This window comes from Chlorocebus sabaeus, chromosome 14 (genome assembly GCF_047675955.1).
Source record: "Chlorocebus sabaeus isolate Y175 chromosome 14, mChlSab1.0.hap1, whole genome shotgun sequence".
Classification (NCBI taxonomy): domain Eukaryota; kingdom Metazoa; phylum Chordata; class Mammalia; order Primates; family Cercopithecidae; genus Chlorocebus; species Chlorocebus sabaeus.
In genome coordinates this window covers 20905628-20920716 of record NC_132917.1, presented here as the reverse complement: position 1 = coordinate 20920716, position 15089 = coordinate 20905628, and the positions used below count along the sequence as shown (strand labels likewise).

The window sequence follows — 15089 nt, the reverse complement described above, 5'->3', positions numbered from 1 at the left end:
AACTGTACTGGTCAAGGCGGTCACAGGGTCTCCCCCAATTTTAGGTGTAAGAGACATAGGTTCCATCTTTTGAGGGAGTAGCAAAGTTCTAGAAGAGTCTCTTGGACAGCAGACACCCTTGTGGCTATCTTTGGAAAATACAATCTGTCACACTGATTAAATTAAAAACAAAAATGTCACAAAGATTAAAAAAAGCTACAGACTAGCAGAAGCATTCAACACATGCTACTGTGAAATATATATCCACAATGTATAAAGAACCCATACAAAGCAATATTAAAAATGCAAACAATCCAGTAAAGAAAATAGTAGAGGATACCAATAGATTTCTTACAGAACAGGAAAGCCAAAAGACTGATAAAAATATAGAAATATGCTCAACCACAGTTTCAACTTCATTTCTCAGTCATCTGGGAAACATAAATTACAAAAATTAGAAATAATTTTAAGCACATCAGATTGGCAAAAGCAGCAAGTCAATGTCAAGTGTTTGCAATGACGAAAAGAAACCAGAAATCTTACATACTCTTTGTCAGAGTTTTAAGTGATTAAATACTTTTGAGTATTATGCAACATCTGGTAAAGCTGATGATATATACAACCAATGACTCAATTTCCACCTCCAGCTTTATATGTAGAGAACATTCACATACATGCAGTAGGAGAGATTGCCACAGAAGAATATTACAGTATTATTTGGAATGGTGAAAAATTAAAAACAATGCAAATGTATATCAGTAAAAGAATGGCTGAATAAATTGTGGTATGTTTGTGCAATAAAGCATCATATACAGTAGTAGTTATTATAAAAGAAATGAAGTAGCTCTACAATAATAAAAATCATCATACATGCAAGAATATCGAGCAAAAATGCAAGTTGCAGAATGGTATGTCAATATAATGTCATTTATGTAGAGTTGGAAAACATGAAAACAATCCTATGTATTATTTAGGAATATATAGATATTTTGAAAACTGTGAAACTCACATACAGTCATACTAAACACAAAATTCAAAATAGTAATTACCTTCAGAAAGGGAGAAAAGAAGGATGTAGAATGAGATCAGATGTGGGTACCCAGCATCCTCCAACTTCATGCAAAAGTTTTTGTTACATTAAAATCAGATGCAAAGATGGCAACATTTTAATATTGGCCAATGGCTGTTTATTATCCTCAAGGACACAATTCTGTACATTTGAAATATATCTTAACAAAGTCCCATGTTTCTATACCAAAGCTCCACTGAAAGAACCTAATAGTTAATCTAATCCAACAATCCTTTCCAACATGGTATGAAACTCATTTTACAGATGTAGAAACTGATGTCCAGAAAGAAGACTAGACTTCCTTAAAGCTACATGGCGAGTTACGAACATTAATGAGACAAGGGAAGTCTCCTGACTCCCAGATTAGCCCTCTGCCTCTACACTGTACTCTTCAGGAAGATTTTAAAATGTGATCTTGGCTGCAACTCTCAGACCCAGACAAGAGTGACAGGTGTGACAATTATTTCTGAAGCAAATCATACAGAAGAGGAATGGTAACTCGAGATCCTTCATGCCTAGGTTGGATTACAGATCTAGATAGAGCATAGCCTCAAACTCTGTCATTAAATAATCATCCTTTTGACTTCATCTTTGCCTATAGGAGGTATGAGCCCTTCAGTCCTCAGATTAAGTTTAGAATGGTACAGAGCTGATGACTTCTATGAGAAAAGGGGAAAGTGTGGTAGGGGACAAGGCTGGACCCTCCACACAATTACGTGGGATTTTACTGAAGCCCATTCATTTTACCTAAGCTAAAATCATTTAGGGACCCCCCCTTTACACCTGAGTGTGGGGGTCCCAGAGAAAATACCCAATCATCCTACAGTCTAGGAAACTGACCAGAATGTGGCAGGGAACCAACTTCTATTTCCAGACAGCATATTCAAATTTTTGAAGTCTTGTAAATAATTTAAGTAGCCTAATACTCATTAACTTTAATGTATTCTTCACAACTGCTTCCATGCAATACTGATACGTGAGCTATTTTGTTTCCTTTTCCTCTTTTTTTTAGCTTAATGAAGCTTTTAGTCTTATTGTAAGCAGCATCATTTATAATGGAAAATAGCCTCCTTGGGAAGCACAACAAAATCTCTCCCAAAAATAATAGAAGAGAAAGGCAAACATATTGTTTAGATTTCCTCCCAGTTTTCCACCTGACCAAAAGCTGTCAAAAACTCTGGCTGGGGTCCTGGGGTTATGAAGGACAGTATCAATTCTACTAACACACAGTACATAATGGTCACATATTCCACCAGCATGTGGCTTCACAAAGCAGCAGGGGCAGGAGACAGAGGCAGCAGCTCCTGTTCTGACACAAATCACTAAGTGACCTTGGGCAAGTCACATTAGCCTCCCTGAGCCCTTCTCTTCATCTGTCAAATTGGCATCATGATACTGACATATACTACACAGAGCTTTCAAAGTTTAGATAAGTGCAGGAAGCAGGTTGGAAATATTGCTGTTTCTGGTTGCAAGTGTCTGGGAGATGGCGAAGGTTCTATGCTAGTGTGTGTGACTCCACAAGTCACTGGGCCAGTCAAAAAAAAAAAAAGAAAAGAAAACAGGAAGAGAAAGAGGAACCTGAAGGCTATTTGAATCTTCTGTGACCAAAATTCCTTCTCCTACTCCACTTTATTTCCTGTTCTATTCTTTACCCTTCAACTTACCCTACCCTATCCTTTATGTCTGTCTCAAGACAGGGTCCTAGTCACCATGCAAGTAGCTGCTCAGGGGCTCCCATTGCCAGTGGCCCAATTCCCCCATCCCTTTATTATTCCTCACACCATTGAACAGCTCTAGGATTCAACTGTTGCAGAACACATCATATTTCTACCTCTTTTTACTCAATCACTTTACCCCAAGAGGAGGTGCTTCACACTTAGGTGAAAATAATTCAAATCTGCTGATTTCTACTTTAAAAGCACCATAATAATGCTGAAGCAAATCTTATAACTACCCCCCAATTCCAGCTATGCTCAAAACTGGACTATATTTTCCTGAGTTTTCTTAATCTGCATTCTAGATTATTTAATGCTTTGTGCCTTTCTTCCCAATAGTCCTTTCATTGATGCTTGCAATAAACCTGAGATAGACAAAGAGAAATCGAGGCACCATCCAGTTATGACATTTATTCCTGGGCACAAAGAACATCATTACCCTTTGCACTACATCCTCCCTCTCTCCATAAACAGATGCTCACACCACTTGTACCTGGCTGATGACTCTTATCTCCTGTGCTACAGTGGCAGTGTGCATTTTTTTAGTTGAAAAAGGTGATTTTAATTTCTAGTCATATTTCTCATGAACACTGAAAACTCTCCCTATGATATTTGACCCGTATATTGAGAAGTCATGCCCCGAGCATATTTTAATCAGTTAAAGTAAATTGACAAGTCATTTGATGCTTTACTTCTTGCTAAATTTATAATATCGCTTCTTTGAAATCAATTTCTGCAGTTTAAATAAGTCACTTGTTCTTGATCTTCTGAATTTTCTTTAATATAAAATTCAGACTGATCGGCAAGAAATTTCAAGATTGAAGTACGGTAAAGGTGAGCTAGATGCTGCACTTTACGTGATATAATAATTATTTCTATCGCATCACCTATATTTCACTAAGGGAATGTAATAAACAGGAGAAAAACACTGTTAAATAGAGAGGTTTTCTTGTTTTCTACATGACTGAATCTTCTGATATTTTCATTACAGGTTCCAAATAGAAACAAATGACTGTGTGCCTGATTTTACACAGTACTGGGCTAAGGGCTATAAAAAGGAACTTCAATACATGTTTATTGAGTATGTGCAATGTGTCAGTCACTGTGCTTGGTTGGGGAGAGGTGTGAACAAGATAGAGTCTCTGACCTTTAGCATCTTACAGTCTGTTGGGGGAATGCAGTCATGTAAAAAGTTATAATTCCATATGATAAATGCTATTAAAAAGGAAAGCAAGACCCAGAGAAGGGAGCCTATCCCAGATCACCAAGAGGTCAGAAAACATTAGTAGCTTGTTTAGAGGAAGAGGGAAAGGATGAAGATAACAAAGTGAGACAGGAGGCCAGACACTGAGGGCCTTGTAGGTTAAGAAGTTGACTTCACCTTGAGAGAGATGTAAAGTTATTGCAAAATCTTTAAACAGAGAATAAGCATAATTAGGTTTTTGAAAACAAAAAAGCTTTATGTCAGTAGTATGGAGATGAATTCAAAGAGGAGATAGTCTGGAGGCATGAAAAACTAGGACAGAGATGGTAGCAGCCTGCTCTGGGGTTGGCAGTAAAGTTAGAAGGAAAATGGTTTTGCTAAATATTTAGGAGTAGACTCACTAAGACCTGGTGATCGCTTGAATATAAGAAGAAGGATTCAAGAATGATGCCATCATAGAAGTAGGGAAGGATATGGGCTATTTGAAACGTCTATGGCACATTCCAATGAGATTCTGAATAAATGGCTGAATATATAGATCTGGAACCCAAAAGAAACATAGGGTCTAGATGAACAGTTGTGAACACTGTCACTTACAGGTGGAATTGAAATGAAGAAGATTGCCAGGGGAGTGTGGTGGTGAAGAGGAGTATGTAGAGTAGAAGAAACGGTCCGAAACAAAACCCTGAGAAGCCTCAACACTGAAAGGACTCCATGAGGTAAAAGAGCTTGCAAATAAAACTGAAAATTACTGGTTAGAGATTTAGGAGGAAACAAGGGGAGTGCAGTGAGCATGGATGGCCTAGGAACTGTGGCAATAACAAGCAGGTATTTTTAAAGGAAGAAAAATTGCTCAGACACCAATGGACAACATACTATGTAGCTGAAAAGATGATCTTCATCAGTGGCTGTACATTTTAGGTAGTCAGGATTCAGCAAAGGAAAACTCCCAGATTAAAATAATTAAAGCACCTACAATTAGTAAGTATCTCTGCACACCCAAGGATTCACCCACCAATTCTGTGAAGGGAGCTGCACTTGGTGTCAGAGAGATCTGAGTCAAAATCCTATCCCTGTCAGTGATGAGAGATGAGATCTTAGGACAGTCAAATGAACTCAGACTTCCCTCATCTTCAAAATGAAAACAATTCCTCCACTGCAGGACTGTTGCAAAGATTACAGATATAAAGAGCTTAGCACTGGGTTTACCACATTGTAATGCTTATTAGTAAATGTCTGTTGAATCTGAATGCATTATTTTACAAGAGGTCCCTATCCTCCAGAGCCTTACAATTCTTCCACAGGAGAGGTCACTAAACTACTGTGCCTAATTGCTGGCTTGGCACTTCTCCAGTCTACTCTCTCAGATTCCATTAAAATACAGTCATCATCTATAAAAACAAGAAGGATGGGAGGCTGAAATTCAGAAAACAAGTGCTTGTAAAATGCATGTAGCACTGTCACAGCTCTAAGCATGTATGGCCAAAGGTAATCAATAGCCGCACTCACAGTCTGTAGAGCCTGCTGCCTGGCTGGAATGACGGCAAGAGAAACGGTGGTAGCAATAGGACCACTGTGTCTTTCTGGGGAGAAAGTGATAACTCCCAAGAAAAGTTTCTTCGGATCTCATTTGTCACATGCAAGTTAATAAAACAGTGTAGTCACGTTTCCTGGAAAGGAAGCAAAAGGATCTGTAAACCTATCTAATCCTATTTTACTCATTCCTTTCTCTCTGAACCTGTAAGAATCAGGAAGGCCAGAGTTCTGATCTGAGTTCAGCCACCTTCTAGCCAAGTTCTTTGGGTATATTGCTACCTATTTCTAAGCTTTGTTTTCCTCAACTATAAGATGAAGGTTAAAAACAGTTTATCAAGCACACATAAAATAATACATATTAAATGCTAAGCATAAATCTTGGACAAAGTAGGTACTCAAATGATTGACTGCAGTTCAGTAATGTTAACAATGGTCACAGCAACTCTGTCTCTTGGCTACATCCTTCTCTGTCTCTGCCAATCGTTCCCCAACATTCTTTATCCTATGGCACTCCTCCTCTCAGCAGGGCCTACACAGCTGCTATCAGGTCAACCAGCTGTGTACTGCAGAGAACAGAGTCCTCTCCTGCCCTAAAACAGTCACCAAAGGTCAAAGGTCACTGTGGTATCCTATCAGAAGCAGCCCCAACTGGGGGAGGGCCTCAACTCTGTCGCTTACAAATCCTGTAACCACACACAAGTCACTTAGCTTCCATGAGTTTGTCTCCACGTACGTACAGCACAAATACTAACACTGAGCCTCCACAAGGCTGTTGAGAGAATTACATGACAATATTTACGTAAAGATGCTGGGAAGTTGTGAAATGTTATATACGAATGAGAAAATTAGTAGTAGTGCTACCCAGATGCACAGTGGCTGCTGTTTTCTGTTGTTATCACACTACTACAGAGCACACTATGGGAAAACTCAGCAGATCCCATTGGCACTTAAAGCAAAAGAGTTGTCTTCTTGGAGCACTTATAGAAGGCAAGAGTTGCTGAATTTTCCTGTGGCACTTCTAAACTAGAATGCTTTTCACCTTTTACTTTACCTTATTATCTTTTAGTGTATTATTTTGAAATAATTATAGACTCACAAGAAATTACAAAAATTATACAGAGAGGTCGTCTATACCCACCACTTAATTTCCCCCAATAGTGACATGTTACATAACTATAGTGCATTATGAAAACCAGCAAATAAAGATTTAAAGATTTAGAGAACGATATTGTAAAATGGTAAGAACAAAACATTCTGGAGTAGATTAACCAAAACCCTGAAAATCATAAAAGAAAATAAGTCACTAAATGTAACTATATGTAAATATTTTAAAATTCTAAATGCAAAAATAGAAACAGAATTACAAGACAAATTGAAAAATGAAAAACTGCAATATATGTAACAAAGTTCTCATTTCTATAAAATGAAAGTAAATAAAGGCAATTTGGCAACACACGTTGTAATGTAAAACACCCAGGCCCTTTAATTCAGCATTTCTAGGTATTTATTATATTATTATATTGGTAGATACAAGGTAAGGTATATGGTACTCATTGCAGCAGTGCTAATAACATAAAAAAAATGTTTAATAATATATCAAGTAGGCTGATTTTTATAAACTATATTTATATCCATATAAAATAATGTCATGAAACTATTAAAAGAAAAATATTTCATGATTTCACTCACATGTGGAATATACCTTTAAAAAGTTAAGTATACAGAAATAGAGAATAAAACAGGGGTTACCAGGGTGAAGGGTTGTAGTGGAAATGGAGAGACGTAGGTCAGGAGACACAAAGCAGCAGATATGTAAGTTGAACAAATCTAGAGATCTCATATACTACATGAGAACTATAATTAATAAAATTGTATTTGGGATTTTTGCAAATTGATTGGATTTTAGCTGCCCACACCACAAAAATGGGTAACTATGTGAGATGATGGATATGTTAATTTGTTTCTCTATAGTTATCATTTTACTACTTGTATGTAACCCATAACATCATGCTGTATACCTTAAATATACACAATTGAATTTACTTAAAAATCATTTTAAAAAGGAATTAAGTGGATTCTTATGAATGGAAAGTGATTTCAAATATATATTGTCAAGTGCATAAAGTGCAGTAGAGCATATGGTATGCTTGCATTTGTGTCTGACTCTTTTAAAAGTGGTTCACACACAGTTCACCTGTGAATGGAATAGTTCTGGAAAGATATACAAAGAACTGTAAGTAAGTACGGTTTGAGAAGTCAATTTCTTAATAAAAGAACTTCTCCATTTATTTATCTGCCACTGTCTCCTCTCACTTTTTCACCTCAAGGTTCAAAGCTTTCTCCCTCACGTATATTCAAGTTTTCCACAGTTCTCAGAAAAATTCTGACTTGAGTTTAAATAAATAAATAAACAAATAGACATTAAGTAGTTGAAACTATCTCCCCAGTCTCCATCCCAAAATATGGTAGGAAAAAGTGCTAACATATTTTCCATTAGTGGCAATAATAATTAACATCTATATATAGCAATTTACCATTGGTAAAGCACTTTCTTATATAACTTTAACATTGAACATGTGAACATGCGAAGATTGAATATCTTCACAACCCACTATGAAATGAATATTTTCATCCCTATTTCCCAGATTGATAAGTTAAGCAATTTGCTCAGATTTATGCAGCTAGTAAATGGTGGATGTGGGCATCAAGCAGACAGATCTTCTTGTTCTACTTTAATTACTTATTAGCGCATGTGTTAATTTTTTTCAATTTTGAAAAACTATTTTAAAGATGAGTTTTAAAGAGAACAAGTAAGTGAGAACTAGGAAAAATCATTCAACCTGGGTATTAGCAAATGCTGGATCTTGAAAAAATCATCATCTTAATCAAGAAAGAGTGTACAAAGCAAAACAGAACCACATAGTATTTACAAAAAGATGCCATAACTTAAAAGAATAATACTATACTATTCAAGAAGCAGTAAAATAGTATACTTCATTTAAAAAGAAATATTAATGACGGGAAAAATAAATAAAAAAATATGAGGAACGCCAGAGATAGAGACCTAAGTGGAGTGCAGTCCCAGACCCGGAGGTCTTGGCAGATGTGGAGCAATCTGAACAGAGTGAGAGAAGTTTCTCAAGGCTCATGCTCATCAGATGCCACATCAAGTCATGCAGGAAGCAGCCATGATGGATTGTTGACTGCCATGTGGCAGCCCTCAGGGGCCCTGCAGATACTGTGAGGATGAGATCTACTGTACACAGGTAGCACAGTGCACGTCAGGCACTTAGCTATGTGGTGGGAACATCCTCAGTCAGTATTACTCTACAACACCCCCCAGTAATTCAAGAGTGTCTCTGAATTTTCTGGGCCCTACCAAATTAGTGGAGGGCTGCTAATTCAATGAAAACATTTTATAACTAACAAATGAGAACATTTTTCCATATGCTCTCCACCTGTAGTTATTTAGTGATATAGCTTGTCAAAGTAGAGAAAGCTTTATAAATTGGAATGAGTTCTACAAATATTTGAGATGCTTGGGGTGTTTTTCCCCCAAAATAATTCTGATAGAATTTTTTCCAACACCATCATTTCTTATGCAAACTTCTTAATTTTTACTATAAAGCAATGTATTTTTTTTCCATTTTATTATCTTAGTTAACACAAAATAGATCCCAGTATCAGCCTTTAGTCTTGTTTTAATTATGCCAGAAATACCAAAACAAAACAAAATGATAATCCCTCACATTGGTGATCTGCTCAACTTCATTCACATATCTAGTTTCATCTCAAGTTATGAAAAGGATTACCTTTTCCAAATAATAACTTTTTTTTTTTTTTTTTTTTTTTTTTTTTTTTTGAGACGGAGTCTCGCTCTGTCCCCCAGGCTGGAGTGCAGTGGTGCAATCTGAACTCATTGCAAGCTCCGCCTCCTGGATTCACGCCATTCTCCTGCCTCAGCCTCCTGAGTAGCTGGGACTACAGGCACCTGCCACCATACCCGGCTAATTTATTTTCGTACTTTTAGTGGAGATGGGTTTCACCCTGTTAGCCAGGATGGTCTCGATCTCCTGACCTCGTGATCTGCCCGCCTTGCCTTCCCAAAGTGCTGGGATTACAGGCGTGAGCCACCGTGCCCAGACTCCAAATAGTAACTTTTAATGTGTGTGTAGGAAGAATGTTTCCTGCTTTGGGGCAGATTCAATCTAAATTAAGAAGCCTGAAATTATATCTTTCTTCTTCTGTCTATAAATAAACAAAAGGAATGTAAAGACTATTAGACATATGTTCTAATTTTCTTTTCAAGTCGCATATACTGGTAAAATAATTTTAGCCTATCAGTATGTATATCTCTTTTGTTAAATTAGTTAACTCATGTTTCGAGTTGAATATAGTAGCAACAGCGTTTTCTTCAGTTAAATATGACAATATAAATATGTCTGTTTTCTCATGGTTTTCATTATCCTGGATATAGGCTAGCAAAGACATTCTTCAGCTGAGCCTGAACAATAATGAAGTGAGATGGTTCATATCCAATAACTTTACAGGTATATAAATTATGATTTTAATTGATGTATTAAATAAAATATAATTCAATATAATTTTATAATTAAAGTCTATCTAATACACTTACTTCTAGAAATACATCTCAAATACATTAATCTAAAATAGAAAAAATCCATTTATGCAAAACTATTTAAAAGTACTGCCATTGGCAACTTGCAAAAAATAGAAATCATACATAGAAAGATCAGCTACCCGTTCACCAAAAGTAAGTGCTTTCTTCCCACAGAAGAGGAAGTGACTGCTCAGGTAGGAACTCTCTATCCTCTACTCTCATCTGCTGACTGAACACAGAAGACTCCAAGACCTCGGGGGGCAGTAGAGCCTCAAATGGAAACATCCTAGTTTCCTGAATCACCACGTGAAAGAAAGCCACCTGGAAACCACAAACATTTGCACCAGGCCTTTAAATGAGCAAAAAATAGACTTTCATTGCATTCTTTAAGCCACTGAAATTTTGTGCTTAACAAAACAACCAGTTCTATGCTAAGTTATATAGCAACCAATATTCAATAGCACAGAAAGATTAAGAAAGAAGCTATAGCATTTTAAGACAGCTAGATGGTACCCTGATATTTATTAACTACTTGATTGAGAAGCAGAAAACAAAACTCTATGTGCAGAATATTATAAGACAAAATGCTCTGAAGGGGTCATCTGATATTAGACATAAAGGAATGGCTAATAATGAATTTTGAATTGCTGTGTTTACTGTTGCTTTATATCCGGTCTCCACTGTAAAGACATATGGCTAATTGTTAGGGGAAAGACTCAGAATCCCCCCACCCATACCACCCGTAGGTTGGACAGAAAATTGTTCATATGGTGTCATGTGTCACTGTAATCATCTCTCCTAAGAGATATTAGCATCTCTGGGGCAGACACCCTGTTGAATTCCCATGTACCTAGCACAGGGTGGAACACGTGGGAATTACTCACCATCTACTGAACAGATGTAGAAATTCATTTATCCAAAGACAATCACTACCTTTGGATTTAACTATACGTTTTCCTAAAGGTAGTCTATCCTCCTTTCCCACCTAGCCCGCAATTTCTTAGGCCAATCTCTTTAAGCTGTTCAAGCTTTTTCTCTAAACCAATATACTGAGCAAACCATATAAAAAGCAATAGAGAATTAACTTGAGATTATCAGACTAATGATACAGCTATCACAGTGTGGAATGCTTTGTGAAAAGACTATTACTGGCCGAGATAAATGTGAAGACATTTTCTAAGATTTCACCAGGCATCTACAACTGTGTGCATGTGACAGGTTTTTGTTTGGTGTTTGCCCAAGCTGCTTAAGGCTTTTGTCCAGTGGAGGGACAATACTGCCTAATTGCTGCACTCCATTTGTCCTACACCGAAGAATCCACAGTTTCCTTCTTTATTAGCTTCTCCCAGCAAAACAGAACCATGACACAGAACTTGAACTCAATCCAATTAGGGAACTTTTAAGTTGAAATAAAAGAAAGAGGTTCCTTGCATACCTCCTAATACCTGTTTTCCAGAAATAGATCTGAAACATCCAGGTGGGCCGGAGCCTGCAACTTCACTTTCCTGTCACCAAGTCACCACTAATAAGAGAAAGGACGCCTCTGTATCACCGAGGAGTATTTCCTTATCTGCCAAAAGAAACTTACGTTCCCCTCGAGGAAGCCAACCCTTCCAATCTCACAGAGGTTTAATGGGTATTCGCCACTAATCTTCTCTCTGGCACAACATTTATAAGGAAGCAAGTGAGTGACCCACTAACATAGCTCTGTTTAATGGATTATTAGTCTTTGTGTTTCCTCTCTAGCCCCCTTATATTTAACTCTCGATACAGAAGCTACACTGAACCTTTAAAAATAGGTCAAATCCTATCAGTCTTCTCTCAAAGCCCTGTGTTGGCTTCCCATTTTGCTCTAAGTAACAAACTCAGAAGGGGCTTAGAAGGTCTTTATGATCTGACCCCCTGTGATCTCTGACATCTCTTCCTCTCCCTTCACTCACTCTGCTCCAGGAACACTAGCCTCCTTGCTATTATTCAAACACGAGAGACCACTCAAAAGCCCATGCAAAGCCTGTACACTTGCTGGTCTCTCCATATCGAAGCCTCCACATTTTCCAGACACTTACTATAACTAACTCACAGCCCTCCTTCAGATGTTTGCTCTAATATGGCCTCCTCCATGAATGAGCCATCCCCCCAAACACACACACACACATTATCCCTTTTTCTGCTTTATTTTCCTCCATGCCATTCATTATCTTCCAGCTTTATTTTCCTCCATGCCATTCATTATCTTCCAGTGTACTAAATATTTTCTTAATCTGTTTATTGTCTGCTTTCTTCCACTATAATCTAAGCTCCATCAGGGCAGGGATTTTTGTCTGCCTGTTTGCCATTGTACCCTCAGCCCCTAACTCATAATAGGTATCTAATAAGTATTATTGAAAGAACAAATCAAAAGCCTATTATGCACAAAAAATAGTGTGCATAGTAGTACTGCCACTGTATTACCACTGTATACACTACATGACTGTAATAACAAAGTAATAATGGACAGTCTTTCAGAACAACAATGTACCCATGAACCAACATGAGATGAGGGGGCTTCTCTGAAAATAGAGATTAATATTCCTTATTTATCATCACCTTCACAAAAAAACTCGAACTACTATGTTTTTCATCTTGTTTGCTCTCCCTACCACAGGCTACAGTCATCTCAATTTTTTTCTGGTAGTTATCAGATTCTGCTGTTGTTGTTCTGCTTAAAAAGACTATTTGAAACTGATTCTCCTATATCTTGGTTTCAGAGTATCTCCATGATCTTCAATTAATTCCTGAGCAAAATTACTTCACCTGGATACAGTGGCTTTCCAACTGTTGAAGAACAGATGTAGCCATTCAACCCAAAAAGAAAATTAAGCCTGTTTCTAATTCTGATACCATTTGACAAAACCCTGAGTATCCTAGTTTAAGATACATTTAACAGCAAAACAAGTTGTTCTCAATGTTCATACTATATTTGTACAAAGCTATTGATGAGGCATTTTGTTTCTAAGTTTTTTCTTTGGATTTTTTCATCATTGAAACAAAATAGAAAAATTTTAAACTGACTACAATATAATATAAAGCTACCTCATCTTTCCCTGAAAAATCCTGGAACAAAGACAGTACTCACCATTTTTTTCCAGTCTCTCCCTCTCTCCCTAAAGAGTACTGTTTTTTTCTTCTTTTTTTGAGGGAAAAAAATTCCATCTTAGGTACAACAGAAAGTATTACTCAAACATAGTCCAGGGCAGCCCCGAGCAACAATACAGGCAGACACTATGTGTGTGTGTATATATATATATACACACACACACACACACACACATATATATATAACTATTTATGTATAATAATTCTACAACAGACATTGGGATATTTTACAGAAGGAAAGCTGAGCTTTCAGAGACGTGAATATGCTCAAAGTCACAAAGTACTAAGTAACAGAGCTAGGATCCAAATCTAGACCTTCAGACCAGCCTCTGTTCTTCCCACATAGCTGTGCTGCCTCTCTGCCAGTGCTGAGTCCAGTCCTGACCAAACCTCCTTAATGGAAACTTATAGCCTGGTACTTCCTGTGTTATCAAGGAAATGACTCATTCATACTTGGCAACAATTACTAATTCCTAGTGAACAGATTATATAACACTCTTGGCATTCAATCATTTACTAAGCAGCTAAATTAGTATTTTAATCAAATGTAAAAACAGCTCTGATATTGTCAATGTTAATGAGAAATTGCCATATACATATGTGTGACTCCTACCCCCAAATAATTGATATCTTATTCATATTGCAGCATAGAGAATGATGTTTACTAGAGTTTAGTTTAATTTTATTACATAACTTGGAGGGCATAGATATTTATGAGATTTAAATCGGGCATTTTAAATTTGAGGAAAGAAAACCATATTTTACAGTATTAGAATCCAATGGATAGCAAATCTACTCCAACTTTCCCTACTCCAGCCTTCCAAATTTAGCTTCACATCACACAGGTCATTAAGATTCAAAAGTAACAACTGCATCGTTCTAGGTTTAAATGAAACAACATCAGAGCACAGGAAAAATTATAAAAATGTTCTTCTAAGTTAAGACCAAAAAGTTAAAATGTAAGGCAGATGGTAGCACTGAATTCCTTTACCCTTGATTTGCTTACCAAAATGCACAAGAAATCTCAGAATGAGAAAGGCAGTGGCAAGAGCACTGGAAATTGGTAATACTGACAAATGATTTCTCAGTGAAAAAGAAAATACTTTTTAATTTACAAAAGTATGGATGGGGTCCTAGGTCAGAACTAAAGGGCCAGACAAAGCAATGGTAGATTTCCACCCAAATCACTGCTTACCTCAACCTCAAAGTCAGTGAGTGGGTGATAGGAACAGAAAAAATGTACGTGAAGAAATAATGGAAAGTTTCCAAATTTAATGAAAACTATAAACCCATAGATCCAATAATTCCAGCTAACCACAAACACATGCAAATATGAAGAAAACTACACCATGATACACTATTACCAAATTGCCCAAAAGCTGTGATAAAAAGGAAATCATAAAAACAGCTGGAGGGAGGGAAGTGGGAGGAGGAACGGAGGGAAGTGTGCTAAGCAGAGGGGAGCAAAAATCACGGTGACAGCAGACTTCTTGTCGGAAACATTGCAGTGAATAGAGAGTGGAGTGAAATGTTTAGATACTGGAAAAAAAATCTGTCAATCTATTTTTCTATATCTAACCAAAGTACACTTTAAATATGAAGGTGAAATAAGAGATTTTTCAAGCATATAAAAGCTGAAAAATCATCACCAGTAAACCCACACCACAAGAAATGTTAAAGAAAGAAGGCAGGAAAAGCAGGCGCTTTCTTTAGGCAGAAGAAAAAGGATAAAAGATGGAAATATGCGTTTAAACAAAGGAAGAACGAACACTGGAAATGGTAACTACTTGGATAAATATACAAGACCGAGTTTATAACATATTTATA

The 15089-nt window shown here is 37.0% G+C and overlaps 1 long non-coding RNA gene across 1 annotated transcript in view; it reads right to left on the bottom strand.

Annotated features, from left to right (window-relative positions):
• LOC140713419 (uncharacterized) overlaps nt 1-13645 on the bottom strand; it is a 70238-nt gene extending 56593 nt beyond the window's left edge. The window contains exon 1 of the long non-coding RNA XR_012095498.1: nt 13578-13645. This is a non-coding gene — a long non-coding RNA (uncharacterized lncRNA). The remainder of the gene's footprint in view (nt 1-13577) is intronic.
• Nucleotides 13646-15089: the final 1444 nt, after the last annotated feature.